Source organism: Pelmatolapia mariae, linkage group LG15 (genome assembly GCF_036321145.2).
Source record: "Pelmatolapia mariae isolate MD_Pm_ZW linkage group LG15, Pm_UMD_F_2, whole genome shotgun sequence".
Lineage (NCBI taxonomy): Eukaryota > Metazoa > Chordata > Actinopteri > Cichliformes > Cichlidae > Pelmatolapia > Pelmatolapia mariae.
In genome coordinates, this window is record NC_086240.1 from 37155508 (window position 1) to 37173416 (window position 17909).

At 35.7% G+C, this 17909-nt stretch overlaps 1 protein-coding gene across 1 annotated transcript in view; it reads right to left on the bottom strand.

The window, feature by feature from the left end:
- The window catches only part of hykk.2 (hydroxylysine kinase, tandem duplicate 2), a 29475-nt gene extending 11869 nt beyond the window's left edge, over positions 1-17606 (bottom strand). Inside the window, exon 1 of the mRNA XM_063495579.1 lies at positions 17535-17606. The gene's annotated coding sequence lies outside the window, so the exon portion shown is untranslated. The remainder of the gene's footprint in view (positions 1-17534) is intronic.
- Between the last annotated feature and the right edge of the window lie 303 nt (positions 17607-17909).

Below are 17909 nucleotides of genomic sequence, written 5' to 3' on the forward strand. Positions count from 1 at the left end.
GATTTGGCACAAATACTATGTTTCAGTACAAATACTATGATTTGGCAATAATACTGTGTTTCAGCACAACTATGTTTTGGTTCGAATACTATGATTTTCAAAAAATACTATGATTTGGCACAAGTACCATGATTTAGTACAAATACTACGAATTGGCAGAAATACTGTGACTTAGTAGTAATACTTTAACATAACAGATATACTGTGATTTTGCAGACATAGTATGTTTTTGCACATATACTACAATGTCGCTCAAATACTATGAAATTGCAGTGATACTATGATTTTGAAGGAATACTATGATTAGGTAGAAATACTATGCCTTAGTAGTAATACTATAACATAACAGATATACTGTGATTTTGCAGACATAGTATGTTTTTGACATATACTATGATTTTGCTCAAATACTATGAAATTGCAGTAATACTATGATTTTGAAGGAATACTATGATTAGGTAGAAATACTATGGCTTAGTAGTAATACAGTAACATAACAGATATACCGTGATTTTGCAGACATAGTATGTTTTTGCACAAATACTACGATGTCACTCAAATACTATGAAATTGCAGTGATACTATGATTTTGAAGGAATATTATGATTACGTAGAAATACTATGCCTTAGTAGTAATACTATAACATAACAAATATACTATGATTTTGCAGACATTCTATGTTTTTGCACAAATACTACAATTTGGCAGAAATACTATGTTTGGGCACAAATATTATGATTTGCTTTAAATACTATGATTTGGCACATATACTATAATCAGCAGATATACTATAACATAACGGAAATTCTACGACTTAGTAGTAATACTATAACATAACAGAAATTTTAATTGGGCACAAATACCATGATTTGGCACAAATACGATGATATGTCAGAAATACTATGATTGGGTACAAATATTATGATTTGGCACAAGTACTATGACTTAGTACAAATACTATGATTTGGCACAAATACTATGATTTGGCACAAATACTATGATTTAGCAGAAATACTAAGTTTTAACATAAATAATATCTTTTGACAGAAATTTCTGCTAAAAGGTACTATTTCTGCTTTTTAGCAGAAATACTGTAATTTTGCATAAATACTATGATTTGGGATAAATACTATGATTTGGCAGATACACTGTATTCAGCAAATATACTATAACATAACAGACATTCCTCCACTTAGTAGTAATACTATAACATAAAATAAATATTATGGTTTTGCCCCAAAACCATGATTTGGCACAAACACCATGATTTTTCAAAAATACTATGATTTAGCAGAAATACTATGATTGAGCAGAAGTACTAAGATGTAGTAGAAGTACTTTGATTTAGCACAAATACTATTATGGAGGAGTAATACTTTAACATGGAAGAAATATTGATACTCACACACACATACACAGAGAGCAAAGTGTACAGGGGCTGTTAAGAGTCTGGGCTTGGTATATCTAGGTCAGTTAAATTGGCTGCACCTGCTGTAATCAGCACTTACACACACAGACACAGAGAGAGCTATGGGTTTTGTTCAGTGTATTTCTCACATTCAGGATTCCCCTCGAACAAATGGCCATAATTTCCTAACGGTAGGGGCTAGAACGGTCATTCTGACACCGTTTTGTTCAAAAGAGATGGGGAAAACTTCAAGCCTGCATAATTCAGAGATAAAATATAAATTATTAAAGATATATGACTTGTAATACACTGTAACTTAGTAGAGGCGAAGCAAAACTGCATTGACTTGCCCTCAAACAACGTTTTGTAACTCTAAATCTATATGGAGCATCAAAATCATTCTTTCACCGTAAGAAACAGCAGGCTTTGGTGAACAGTCATGGAAATTTTCAGGTCTCTGTTGAAATCCATCAAAAAGATATGAGGAGAGAAAAAAGTGCCTCATTTCCCGAGTTTGAAATCTGACGAAATCTGAGCGAGGGACAAATTTCCTACCCTCAAACAAGTGTAATTCATGGCCAAACGGTAATAGGTGAGGAAAAAATTCTTAAATTGTGAGCATCAGGGATGTCTGAAGATATATTGGCACAAGCCTCGTGTCTCAACTTTGTTTCGTTAAGGAGATATGACGATTTGAAAATCCCTGTCATTAGAGAAATCCAGCGCTGATTTTGAACAAACTCTACATAGAGTTTCTATGGAGAGTTTTCAGACTTTGTGTTGCTCTGAGGAGATTTGCAAAATATCTATAAGTCCCACAACAATGATAGTGACAAATTCTGAAAGCCAGCAAAAATACCTACGTTTTGATGTATAATTTGTGGGGGTTGAGTGGAAATTGAGCGAGTAGCAAGAAGTTGTTCAGACATGAAGAGAAAATTCAGAAAGGACAAGTGCACACTCTGAGTTAATTGCATAGCAACCATAGCAACGCATGTATTTTCTGAAAAATCACAATTTTGCAACTGAAAACTTAAAGAGGTATAAGATTAAAACGGTAGAAGATCTGAAAAAGCTGAATCATACAGGAATAGCCCAATAATCTGAGAACATTTTAAAGTTTGAATGGAGTTTCTAGGTGAAAGTATGAGGAAGTAGTTAAGTTTCAAAAACAAGCAAGTTTTAGCAGAATTTCTGAAGATTTCCATTCATTTCAATGGGACAAAAAAAAGGAAAAAAGTGTAATATTTTAAAAAGTATAATAGTAATAAACACCAAAAGATATAGCCGGAAAGAGCAGAAAGAGCAGAACAGTTTAGAGTTTGAACGGAGAAAATCGGCTGAAAACTGAGGAAGTAGTTAAGGTGCAAAAAACGTACGGAAGCAACTTGAAGAATAAAGAAAGGATAAAGAATAAAGAGAAACAGGAACTCAATAGTGTGGAAGCCCTTTGAGGGCATCCACACAATAATAATAATAATAACTAGAAAAATTTGCATTTCCTGCGAAAATGCAGTGTGGATGCTGGAACGCTGAAGCTGTCTGCTGAAACTAGCTGAAAAAGCTGAAAAGTTGCAGAAATTGTAAAAACTTTGCAGAAGGAAAGGAACTTTGCTAAAATGTAGTAACTTAGCAGAACTGTAATATCTTAGAGGAAACATACTACTCGGCAGAAATACAATAGCATAGCAGAACTTAGCAGAAATATTGTAACTTACCAGAAACACGATAACTTCTCAAAAATACAAGAATTTAGGAGAAATAATATAAGATAACAGAAAGAATATATTTAGCCAAACATTCTTAAACATTACAGAAATACTATGATTTAGAAAAACAGTACGACATAGCAGAAATGCTGTGATTTACCAGAGGCACTGTAATATACTATTAATATTGAAATTTTATATAAATACTATGTTTTAGCAAAAATACTCCAGTTTAGCAGAAAGAAAAATATAACATAGGAGAAATACTGTGATTTAGCAGAAACCCTACAATATAGCTTAATAACAATGATTCAGAAGAGATACTATGATTGAGCAGAATAGTAATAACTTAAGTGAAAATATTGGAAAGGTAAAATGACAAGCTGAGTAAAAAGGAACATGGTTAAGTTTGCTCAAAACTAAGTTTTGTTCACCTGTGAAAAAATAAAATAAAAATACATTTAGAAAAAAACAAATAAGAACAGCCGACAGATATACACAAAATCAAATATGGATACACAAATCACCAAATACACAGTAAATCAAATATGGATACACAATTGTACAGAGAGAGACACACACACAGGGTCTATACCAGTCAACCAGTCTGAATATATTATATTTTTATGCAACAATGAGATGCTGCCCTAAAAAGGGTCTTTGTGTGTGTGTGTCTTTCTTTCTCTCTCTCTCTTCTCTCTCTCTCTCTCTCTCTCTCTCACACACACACACACACACACACACACACACACAGCAGCAGCAGCAGCAGCAGCAGCATCAGCAAGTGAACAGGGGCTGTTAACAGCATGTTTCTAGGTCAGTCAAACAGCTGTGAGCTTCTTAATTTGAATCCACCAATCAGAGAGGCTGTGTATTTTTCCCACCAAAACTGGTGCACTAAGTGCAGGCTCTTACAGCACAGAGAGAGACAGGATTTTTGCAGTCTATTTCTCATAGTGAGGACTCCCCTCAAACAAACAGCCATAAATTCCTAACCGTAGGGGCTAAAATGGTCGTTCTTAGACCGTTTTGTTCAGAGGACATGGGAGAATCTTGAAATGTTGACCATTTAAAATAAAAATATGAAATATCATAGATATATGACATAGATGATTGGTTATCTAAGAAGCCACGAGGGCCCCAATATGCAAATTTGAATGTGCAAGCCCTCAGACATGATTGGTTGTCTTAGAAGCCATATAAAAAGCAGTAAAACTGTACTATGATTTGGTAGAAAAACTATAATTAATCAAAAATACTATATTTGGGAGAAATTGTATTTTTTAGCAGAAACATTACATGTAGCAAAAATCTTATGAAATAGCAGAAATAGTATGATTTAGCAGAAATGCTGTATTTAGCACAAATACTGAAAAGCAGCAGAAATGCTATGACTTAGCACAATAGTAATAACTTAAATAGAAAAATTGGAAAAGCAAAATGGACAGCTGAAAAAATCCTGAACATGCTAAGGGTCCCTCAAATGTAATTGTTAAATGAAAAAAAAATCAGTAAAAAAAAGTATAACAGTCACACAATCACAAAGATGGACACATATAGAAACACACAAGCACAGAGAGACACACACAGGACCAAATTCAGTCAACCAGTCTAAATATATTGAATTTAAATCATACAGTAAGATGCTCCCATAAAAAGGCTCTCTCACACACACACACACACACACACACACACACACACACACACACACACACACACACAGGGAGAGACAAGCAAGACTCTAGGTCAGTCAAGCAGCCTGGGAGCTGCTTAATTTGAATTCACCAATCAGAGAGGCTGTGTGCTTTTTCCCGCCAAAACTGGTGCACCAAGTGCAGGCTTTTACACACACAGACACAGAGAGAGACAGGATTTCTGCAGTGTATTTGTCATAGTGAGCATTCCCCTCAAACAAATGGCCATAATTTCCTAACCGTAGGGGCTAGAACGGTCATTCTTACACCGTTTTGTTCAGAAGAGATGGGGGAATCTTAAAGTGTTGACAATTTATCATTAAAATATGAATTATTAAAGATATTTGACTTCTAATGCACCATAACTGAGTAGAACAAAGCAAAAGCTGCCTTGACTTGCCCTCAAACAACGCTTTCTAACTCTAAATCTATTTGGAGTATCAATATCATTCTTTCACCGTAAGAGACAGCAGGCTTTGGTGAACAATCATGGAAATTTTCAGGTCTCTGTGGAAATCCATCAAAAAGATATGACGAGAGAAAAAAGTGCCTCATTTCCAGAGTTTGAAATCTGAAGAAATCTGAGCGAAGGACGAAATTCCTTCCCTCAAACAAGTGTAACTCATTTCAGAACAGTAATAGCTGAGAAAAAAATTCTTGAATTGTGAGCATCAGGAGTGTCTGAAGATATACTGGGACAAGCCTCATGTTTTAACTTTGCTTCGTTAAGGAGATATGACGATTCGAAAATGCCTCTCATGACAGAAATCAAGCGGTGATTTTGAACAACCTCTCCATTGACTTTCTATGGAGACTTTTCCGACCTTGTGTTGGTCTGAGGAGATTTGGCAAAATTCTATAAATCCCACAACAATGATAGTGACATTTTCTGAAAGCCAGCAAAAATACCTACGTTTTGATGTATAATTTGTGGAAGTTGAGTGAAAATTGAGGAAGTAGCAAGAAGTTGTTCGGACATGAAGAGAAGACTGCAAAACCTTCAGTGGCACACTGGAAGCCAAGACCATAGCAACCATAACAACGCATGTATTTTGTGAAAAATCACAATTTTGCAACTCAAAACTTTAAGAGGCATAAAAGTAAAACGGTAAAAGATTTGAAAAAGCTGACTTATACCTGAATAGCCCAATAATTTGAGAACATTTTAAAGTTTGAATGGTTGTTCTATGTGTAAATATGAGGAAGTAGTTAAGTTTCAAAAACAAGCAAATTGTAGCAGAATTGCGGAAGTTTCCCATTCATTTCAATGGGACAAATTAAAGGAAAAAAGCTTAATATTTTAAAAATTATAATAGTAAAAAATACCAAAAGATATAGCGCGCATTAGCAGAAATAGCAGAATAGTTTAAAATTTGAATGGTGAAAATCGGCTGAAAATTGTGGAAGTAGTTAAGTGCCAAAAAGTGTACGGAACGCAACTAGAATAATAATAATAACTAGAAAAATTTGCATTTCCTGCGAAAATGCAGTGTGGATGCTGGAACGCTGAAGCTGTCTGCTGAAACTAGCTGAAAAAGCTGAAAAGTTGCAGAGTTTGTAAAAACTGTGCAGAAGCAAAGGAACTTTGCTAAAATGTAGTAACTTAGCAGAACTGTAATATCTTAGAGGAAACATAATACTTGGCAGAAATACAGTAGCATAGCAGAACTTAGCAGAAATATTGTAACTTACCAGAAACATGATAACTTCTCAAAAATACAAGAATTTAGGAGAAATAGTATAAGATAACAGAAAGAATATATTTAGCCAAACATTCTTAAACATTACAGAAATACTATGATTTAGAAAAACAGTACAACATAGCAGAAATGCAGTGATTTACCAGAGACACTGTAATATACTATTAATATTGAAATTTTGAATAAATACTATGTTTTAGCAAAAATACTCCAGTTTAGCACAAATATTGTAACATAGCAGAAATACTATTCTATAGCAGAAATGCTATATTTAGAAAGAAAAATATAATATAGTAGAAATACTATGATTTAGCAGAAATCCTACAATAAAGCTTAATAACAATGATTTAGAACAGATACTATGATTGAGCAGAATAGTAATAACTTAAGTGAAAATATTGGAAAGGTAAAATGACAAGCTGAATAAAAAGGAACAAGGTTAAATTTGCTCAAAACTAATTTTTGTTCACCTGTGAAAAAAATAAAATAAAAATACATTTAGAAAAAAAAACAAATAAGAACAGCCAACAGATATACACAAAATCAAATATAGATACACAAATCACCAAATACACAGAAAATCAAATATGGGTACACAAATGTACAGAGAGAGACACACACACAGGGTCTATGCCAGTCAACCAGTCTGAATATATTATATTTTTATCCAACAATGAGATGCTGCCCTAAAAAGGGTCTTTGTGTGTGTGTCTTTCTTTCTCTCTCTCACTCACTCACTCACTCACTCACTCACTCACACACACACACACACACACACACACACAGACACACACACACACACACACAGCAGCAGCAGCAGCATCAGCAAGTGAACAGGGGCTGTTAACAGCATGTTTCTAGGTCAGTCAAACAGCTGTGAGCTTCTTAATTTGAATCCACCAATCAGAGAGGCTGTGTATTTTTCCCACCAAAACTGGTGCACTAAGTGCAGGCTCTTACAGAACAGAGAGAGACAGGATTTTTGCAGTCTATTTCTCATAGTGAGGACTCCCCTCAAACAAACAGCCATAAATTCCTAACCGTAGGGGCTAAAATGGTCGTTCTTAGACCGTTTTGTTCAGAAGACATGGGAGAATCTTGAAATGTTGACCATTTAAAATAAAAGATATGAAATATCATAGATATATGACATAGATGATTGGTTATCTAAGAAGCCACGAGGGCCCCAATATGCAAATTTGAATGTGCAAGCCCTCAGACATGATTGGTTGTCTTAGAAGCCATATAAAAAGCAGTAAAACTGTACTATGATTTGGTAGAAAAACTATAATTAATCAAAAATACTATATTTGGGAGAAATTGTATTTTTTTAGCAGAAACACTACATGTAGCAAAAATCTTATGAAATAGCAGAAATAGTATGATTTAGCAGAAATGCTGTATTTAGCACAAATACTGAAAAGCAGCAGAAATGCTATGACTTAGCACAATAGTAATAACTTAAATAGAAAAATTGGAAAAGCAAAATGGACAGCTGAAAAAATGCTGAACATGCTAAGGGTCCCTCAAATGTAATTGTTAAATGAAAAACAAATCAGTAAAAAAAAGTATAACAGTCACACAATCACAAAGATGGACACATATAGAAACACACATGCACAGAGAGACACACACAGGACCAAATTCAGTCAACCAGTCTAAATATATTGAATTTAAATCATACAGTAAGATGCTCCCATAAAAAGGCTCTCTCTCTCTCTCTCTCTCACACACACACACACACACACACACACACACACACACACACACACACACACACACACACACAGGGAGAGACAAGCAAGACTCTAGGTCAGTCAAGCAGCCTGAGAGCTGCTTAATTTGAATTCACCAATCAGAGAGGCTGTGTGCTTTTTCCCGCCAAAACTGGTGCACCAAGTGCAGGCTTTTACACACACAGACACAGAGAGAGACAGGATTTCTGCAGTGTATTTGTCATAGTGAGCATTCCCCTCAAACAAATGGCCATAATTTCCTAACCGTAGGGGCTAGAACAGTCATTCTTACACCGTTTTGTTCAGAAGAGATGGGGGAATCTTAAAGTGTTCACGATTTATCATTAAAATATGAATTATTAAAGATATTTGACTTGTAATGCACCATAACTGAGTAGAGGCGAAGCAAAAACTGTCTTGACCTGCCCTCAAACAACGCTTTCTAACTCTAAATCTATTTGGAGTATCGATATCATTCTTTCACCATAAGAGACAGCAGGCTTTGGTGAACAGTCATGGAAATTTTCAGGTCTCTGTGGAAATCCAAAAAAAAGATATGACGAGAGAAAAAAGTGGTTCATTTCCAGAGTTTGAAATCTGAAGAAATCTGAGCGAAGGATGAATTTCCTACCCTCAAACAAGTGTAACTCATCTCAGAACGGTAATAGGTGAGAAAATAACTCTTGAATTTTGAGCGTCAGTAGTGTCTGAAGATATACTGGGACAAGCCTCATGTTTTAACTTCGCTTCATTAAGGAGATATGACGATTCGAATATGCCTCTCATGACAGAAATCAAGCGGTGATTTTGAACAAACTTTCCATTGACTTTGTATGGAGACTTTTCCGACCTTGTGTTGGTCTGAGGAGATTTGGCAAAATTCTATAAATCCCACAACAATGACAGTGACATTTTCTGAAAGCCAGCAAAAATACCTACGTTTTGATGTATAATTTGTGGAAGTTGAGTGAAAATTGAGCAAGTAGCAAGAAGTTGTTCGGACATGAAGAGAAGACTGCGAAACCTACAGTGGCACACTGAAAGCCAAGTGCATAGCAACCATAACAACGCATGTATTTTGTGAAAAATCACAATTTTGCAACTCAAAACTTTAAGAGGGATAAAAGTAAAACGGTAAAAGATTTGAAAAAGCTGATTTATACCTGAATAGCCCAATAATTTGAGAACATTTTAAAGTTTGAATGGTTGTTCTACGCGAAAATATGAGGAAGTAGTTAAGTTTCAAAAACAAGCAAAATTTAGCAGAATTGCTGAAGTTTCCCATTCATTTCAATGGGACAAATTAAAGGAAAAAAACGTAATATTTTAAAAAGTATAATAGTGAAAAATACCAAAAGATATAGCGCGCATTAGCAGAAATAGCAGAATAGTTTAAAATTTGAACGGTGAAAATCGGCTGAAAATTGTGGAAGTAGTTAAGTGCCAAAAAGTGTACGGAACGCAACTAGAATAATAATAATAAAGAATAAAGAGAAACAGGAAAACAATAGTGTGGATGCCTCCAGCATCCACACAACTAGAAAAATTTGCATTTCCTGCGAAAATGCAGTGTGGATGCTGGAACGCTGAAGCTGTCTGCTGAAACTAGCTGAAAAAGCTAAAAAGTTGCAGAAATTGTAAAAACTTTGCAGAAGCAAAGGAACTTTGCTAAAATGTAGTAACTTAGCAGAACTGCAATATCTTAGAGGAAACATAATACTTGGCAGAAATACAATAGCATAGCAGAACTTAGCAGAAATATTTTAACTTACCAGAAACATGATAACTTCTCAAAAATACAAGAATTTAGGAGAAATAGTATAAGATAACAGAAAGAATATATTTAGCCAAACAATCTTAAACATTACAGAAATACTATGATTTAGAAAAACAGTACAACATAGCAGAAATGCTGTGATTTACCAGAGACACTGTAATATACTATGAATATTATAATTTTATATAAATACTATGTTTTAACAAAAATATTCCAGTTTAGCACAAATATTGTAATATAGCAGAAACACTATTCTATAGCAGAAATGCTATATTTAGAAAGAAAAATATAATATAGTAGAAATACTATGATTTAGCAGAAATGCTCTATTTAGCACAAATCTTATAAAATAGCAGAAATAGTATGATTTAGCAGAAAAGCTGTATTTAGCACAAATCTCATAAAATAGCAGAAAAAGTATGATTTAGCAGAAATGCTGTATTTAGCGCAAATCTCATAAAAAAGCAGAAATAGTACGATTTAGCAGAAATGCATAATTTCGCACAAATCTCATAAAAAAGCAGAAAAAGTATGATTTAGCAGAAATGCTCTATTTAGCACAAACCTCATAAAAAAATCAGAAATAGTATGATATAGCAGAAATGCTGTATTTAGCACAAATGCTGAAAAGCAGCAGCAATGCTATGACTTAGCACAATAGTAATAACTTAAATAGAAAAATTGGAAAAGCAAAATGGACAGCTGAAAAAATCCTGAACATGCTAAGGGTCCCTTAAATGTAATTGTGAAACGAAAAATAATCAGCAAAAAAAGTATAACAGTCACACAATCACAAATATGTACACATATGGAAACACACATGCACAGAGAGACACACACAGGACCAAATTCAGTCAACCAGTCTAAATATATTGAATTTAAATCATACAATAAGATGCTGCCATAAAAAGTCTCTCTCTCTCTCTCTCTCTCTCTCTGTGTGTCACACACACACACACACACACACACACACACACACACACACACAGGGAGAGAAAATCAAGTTTCTAGGTCAGTCAAGCAGCCTGGGAGCTGCTAAATTTGAATCCACCAATCAGAGAGGCTGTGCACTTTTCCCGCCAAAACAGGTGCACCTATTTTTACACACACGCAGCACAGAGACAGGATTTTTGCAGTCTATTTCTCATAGTCAGGATTCCCCTCAAACAAACAGCCATAAATTCCTAACCGTAGGGGCTAAAACAGTCATTCTTAGACCGTTTTGTTCAGAAGACATGGGGGAATCTTGAAATGTTGACCATTTAAAATACAAATATGAAATATTAAAGATATATGACATAGATGATTGGTTGGCTTAGAAGCCATGAATGCCCCAATATGCAAATTTGAATGTGCCAGGGCTCTGATATGATTGGTTGTCTTAGAAGCCATGAAGGCCCCAATATGCAAATTTGAATGTGCCAGGGCTCAGATATGATTGGTTGTCTTAGAAGCCATGAAGGCCCCAATATGCAAATTTGAATGTGCCAGGGCTCAGATATGATTGGCTGGCTGGGAAGCCGTCCAGGTCCTGATAGGTAAGTTTGAATATTACAGTCCTTACAGAGGACTGACTCCCTGGGGACCTGGCAGAAATATATAGAAATACAATGATTACCCAGAAATACTGCATTTAATGGAAATACTATGTTTTAGCACAAATACTATAAAATGGCAGAAATACTATAATTAAGCAGAAATATTATATTAAGTACAAATCCTATAAAATAGCAGAAATAGTATGATTTAGCAGAAATGCTGTATTTAGCACAAATACTGTAAATCAGCAGAAATGCTATGACTTAGCACAATAGTAATAAGTTAAATACAAAAATTGGAAAAGCAAAATGGACAGCTGAACAAATGCTGAACATGCTAAGGGTCCCTCACATGTAATTGTTAAATGAAACAAAATCTGTAAAAAAGGTATAACAGTAATACAATCACAAAGATGGACAAGTATAGAAACACACAAGCACAGAGAGACACACACAGGATCAAATTCAGTCAACCAGTCTAAATATATTGAATTAAAATCATACATTAAGATGCTGCCATAAAAAGGCTCTCTCTCTCTCTGTGTCTCACACACACACACACACACACACACACACACACACACACATACACACAGGGAGAGAAAATCAGGTTTCTAGGTCAGTCAAGCAGCCTGGGAGCTGCTAAATTTGAATCCACCAATCAGAGAGGCTCTGTGCTTTTTCCCGCCAAAACAGGTGCACCTGTTTTTACACACACGCAGCACAGAGACAGGATTTCTACAGTCTATTTCTCATAGTCAGGACTCCCCTCAAACAAATGGCCATAATTTCCTAACCGTAGGAGCTAGAACGGTCATTCTTACACCGTTTTGTTCAAAAGAGATGGGGGAATCTTACAGTGTTGACAATTTATCATTAAAATATGAATTATTAAAGATATTTGACTTCTAATGCACCATAACTGAGTAGAGGCGAAGAGAAAACTGCCCTGACGTGCCCTTGAACAAAGCTTTGTAACTCTAAATCTATTTGGAGTATCGATATCATTCTTTCACCGTAAGAGACAGCAGGCTTTGGTGAACAGTCATGGAAATTTTCAGGTCTCTATGGAAATCCAACAAAAAGTTATGACGAGAGAAAAAAGTGGTTCATTTCCAGAGTTTGAAATCTGAAGAAATCTGAGCGAAGGACGAATTTCCTACCCTCAAACAAGTCTAAGTCATTTCAGAACGGTAATAGGTGAGAAAAAAATTCTTGAATTGTGAGCGTCAGGAGTGTCTGAAGATATACTGGGACAAGCCTCATGTTTTAACTTCGCTTCGTTAAGGAGATATGACGATTCGAATATGTCTCTCATGACAGAAATCAAGCGGTGATTTTGAAGAAACTCTCCATTGACTTTGTATGGAGACTTTTCCGACCTTGTGTTGGTCTGAGGGGATTTGGCAAAATTCTATAAATCCCACAACAATGACAGTGACATTTCCTGAAAGCCAGCAAAAATACCTACGTTTTGATGTATAATTTGTGTGAGTTGAGTGAAAATTGAGCGAGTAGCAAGAAGTTGTTCGGACATGAAGAGAAGCCTGCAAAACCTTCAGTGGCACAGTGGAAGCCAAGACCATAGCAACCATAACAACGCATGTATTTTGTGAAAAATCACAAAAATGAAACTCAAAACTTTAAGAGGCATAAAAGTAAAATGGTAAAAGATTTGAAAAAGCTGACTTATACCTGAATAGCCCAATAATTTGAGAACATTTTAAAGTTTGAATGGTTGTTCTACGTGAAAATATGAGGAAGTAGTTAAGTTTCAAAAACAAGCAAATTTTAGCAGAATTGCAGAAGTTTCCCATTCATTTCAATGGGACAAATTAAAGGAAAAAAGCTTAATATTTTAAAAAGTATAATAGCAAAAAATACCAAAAGATATAGCGTAAATTAGCAGAAATAGCTGAATAGTTTAAAATTTGAACGGTGAAAATCGGCTGAAAATTGTGGGAGTAGTTAAGTGCCAAAAAGTGTACGGAACGCAACTAGAATAATAATAATAATAAAGAATAAAGAGAAACAGGAAAACAATAGTGTGGATGCATAAAGCATCCACACAATAAAGAGAAACAGGAACTCAATAGTGTGGATGCCAAAAGCATCCACACAATAAGCAGAATAATAAGGCACACTTAATAATAATAAGAATAATAAATCTGTCGAATAGTAATAAGTGTGCCATTACATAGGCACACTTAATAAATCCGTCGAATAGTAATAAGTGTGCCATTACATAGGCACACTTAATAAATCTGTCGAATAGTAATAAGTGTGCCATTACATAGGCACACTTAATTAATAACACCTACACCATCCAAAAGTCTGCTCTCTGCAACAGTAAACGTCGCATCAAATCACAGGGCAAACCTCAGTTCTGAGAATGCTGATCTGCTCGCTTTTCTTCATAGCAGCCATCACATGCTCCTTTTACGACTTACAGACACACACTTACTAGCACACTTACACGTAGATACACGGCACACACAAAATACACACATGCATGAACACACACCATATACAGTTAGGTCCATGTATATTTCACACTGACACAAGTTTTATTTATTTACCTGTTTACCGAAACATGTTCCAATTATAGTTACAGTGGGGCAAAAAAGTATTTAGCAGCCACCAATTGTGCAAGTTGCCCCACTTAAAAAGATGAGACAGGTCTGTAATTTTCAGCATAGGTTCACTTCAACTGTGAGAGACAGAATGTAAAAAAGCAATCCCAGTTATATACACATTGTATGATTTTTAAAGAATTTATTTGTATAATAGTACAGAAAATAAACATTTAGCACCTACAAACAAGCAAGAATTCTGGCCCTCACAGACCTTTAAGAAGCTCTTCTACCCTCTACTCGTTACCTTTATTAATGGCATTTGTTTGAACTCGTTATCCGTATCAAAGACAGGTGTCCACACCTTCAAGAAGTCAGACTCCAACCTCCACCATAGCCAAGACCAGAGAGCTGTCTAAGGACACCAGGGACAAGCTTGTACACCTGCACAAGATTGGGATGAGCCAGTCTTCAATAGGCAAGCAGCTTGGTGAGAAGAGATCGACTGTTGGAGCACTTACTAGAAAATGGAATAAAAACAAGACCACTGAGAATCTCAGTCGACCTGGGGCTCCATGCAAGATGTCACCTGATGGGGTCAAAATCATCTTGAGAACAGTGAGGAAACAGCCCAAAACTACACGAGGGGAACTGGTCAATGACCTGAAGAGAGCTGGGACCACAGTAACAAAGTTCACTATTAGTAACACACTATGTCGTCATGGATTAGAATCCTACAGCACTCAAAAGGTCCCCCTGCTTAAACCAGCACATTTCCAGGCCCGTCTAAAGTTTGCCAGAGACTATCGGATTGGGAGAATGCCATGTGGTCAAATGAGACCCAAATAGAAGTCTTTGGTATAAATATCACTCGCTGTGTTTGGAGGGGGAAGAATGCTGAGTTGCATCCCAAAAACACCATACCCACTGTGAAGCATGAGGGTGGAAACATTATGCTTTGGGGCTGCTTTTCTACAAAGGGGAAAGGACGACTTATTCGGAAAGGATGGATGGGGCCATTTATCGTGAGATTTTGGGCAAAAACCTCCTTCCATCAGTGAGAGCACTGAAGATGAAACGTGGCTGGATCTTCCACCATGACAATGATCCCAAACACACCACCCAGGCAACGAAGGAGCAGCTACGTAAAAAGCATTTCAAGGTTCTGGAGTGGCCTAGCCAGTCTCCAAACCTCAATCAAATAGAGAATCTGTGGAGGGAGTCGAAAGTCCAAGTTCAATGATTCAAGAACATACAGCCAAAGAAACCCAGGAATTCATTAAAAGCAAAGAAGTGGAATATTCTTGAACGGCCAAGTCAGCCACCTGAACTTAGCCCAGTTGAGCATGCATTTCACTTGTTGAAGACTAAACTCTGGACAGAAAGGCCAACAAAAAACAGGAACTGAAAGCAGCTACAGTAATGGCCTGAAAGAGCATTAAAAAGGAGGAAACCCAGCATCTGGTGATGTCCATGAGTCCAAAACTTCAGAGCGTGACTGGCAGCAAAGGGTTTTCAACCAAGTATCAGAAATAAATGTTTTATGTTCAGCTATTTATTCGTCCAATTACTTTTGAGCTCCTGAAATGAATGGATTGTGCTAAAAGAAATGCTTTACTTCCAAACAATTTTATGCAATCTTTTGTTCAAAAAGTATTTTTTTGTCCAATCATGCATTTATTTGTTGGAATAATTTTAATAAAGAATACTTGATTACTAAAATAATCAGTAGTACAGTTCTTGTCATTAGTATGTACAGAAGAGAGGTATAGTAAGTTTATCTTTATTTGTAAAATACAGTGGCGGCTTTCTCATGGTTCGTGGCTGCATTTCAGCCAGTGGTGCAAATGTAGAAAATCACAGTCAGATTTTGTTCGATACCATCTGGAAAGCGTCTGATTGGCAATGGCTTCATTTTTGAACACGACAATGATCCCAAACATACTGCCAATACAGTAAAAGCATACCTTGATAGAAAGAACGCATTATCAAACATTATCAGTCATATAGATTAACCTACATATTACTGAAGCAGCGTAGGATCATCTTTAGAGACCACAGAACCAACAGCAGCCAAGAAGACAATAAGAACAAGCCTAGGTTTCTGTCACGACTGTAGACAGGCTGCAAGATCAGAGCTCTGCTGAGTTAAGCAAGCATTCCATTAATCCTTAACTAGTAATGACTTCACGAATTTCAACTATTAGAGAAAAAAGTACTCATAACCATCTCACAGAAATAACATTATGTACAGCTACTTTAATACCACTCATATTTATCTAGACTCTTTATCTCCACCCTCTGTCTGTCTGTCCAGCCAGACAGACACTCTCTCTACTTTTAAGATTAGGCTCAAAACTTTCCTTTCTGATAAAGCACATAGTTAGGGATGGAGCAGGTGATCCTGAATCCTCCCTATGCAGTTACACTTCAATAGGTCTAAGCTGCTGGAGGCTACCCATCAGTGTTACTTTTTCACTCACCTTTTTTTTCCTACTTCATATGTGTTTATACACCACTCTGCATTTAATCAGTAGTTAATGTTAATTTCTGCCAACATGTCTATGTTGTGTCTTCCTCCCCTCACCCCCAAGCGGTCACAGCCCTGCCTGAGCCTGGTTCTGTTTGATGTTTCTTTCTGTTAAAAAGTTTTTTCCTTCCCACTGTCACCAAAATGCTTGCTCATAGGGAGTCATCTGATTGCTGGGGGTTTCTCTGTTTTATCTTGAAATTGCATTAACGTAAATAAGCTTAATAAAATCTATTTTACTCAAGTATATTTTGTCAGTCCCCTTAAAATAACATCAGCAAAACATCTTTGACAAAAAAAGCCATAGATGCTATATATGCTATATACAGGCTGAATACAGGCTAGTAGCTGTATTCAGACTGTGTTTAATTTTAAGCCATTAAAACACACTCACATAAAACATGTGTTTTATGTTTGCTAAATTGACTCAGTCTTTATAAAAGAAAATTCCTAAGATAAGCCTTTGAAATAGCTGAAATAAACCAATTTAGCATAAGCTAAATCAGAATCATGGAGTCTACCAGAAATGTTCAGGATTTCGCTCACTGATTCCACTTCTTTGACTTCTTCTAACAGTAAAAAATATGTTCATGCTGCATGCTTGTTTCATGTTAGCAGTCTTTGTGTTCATGAACTCCCTACATTGTGTTTTTCATACATTTGTTCAGGAATCTAACTTAATTGTTTATAAATTTTAAGTCTTCATCATCCTCATTTCCTAATGTTTAGCTCACTCTCCGTCTCTGTCTGTTTTGCACACTTACACACACAGCCTTGTGCACGCTTTAGGAAAAGTTCATAACTTGCTCGTGTTCCAAGTAATTAATAACAAATGCAAAACAAAAGGGAAAAATTCTGATAGACCTACCTCTGCGTTCTGTATGCCAACTTTGTGAAATAGAGAGGGACTGTGATATTATGCTGCTACTACAACGTGTAACGGAAAAGCGTCTGCTTCCTGTTCTTTCAAAGTAAAAGCTCAAAGAAAGCAAGTTCCAAAAGCAGCGTCATATTGAAGCAATTTATTTCAAGTTTTTTTTGTGGGGTTTTTTGGTAGATATAGTATTTCCTGTTATTTTAACAGTTGTAAAATAACTGTGTTTCTGTTTTTAAATAAATAATGATTGGTTAAAGCTGTCAAAGGGATATTTAGGGCCAGCAAAACCATCCTTTGACATTAAAATTCTATTGACTATTTATAAAATTGTTAAATTTGCAAAATCTAAATAATATGCATATATGA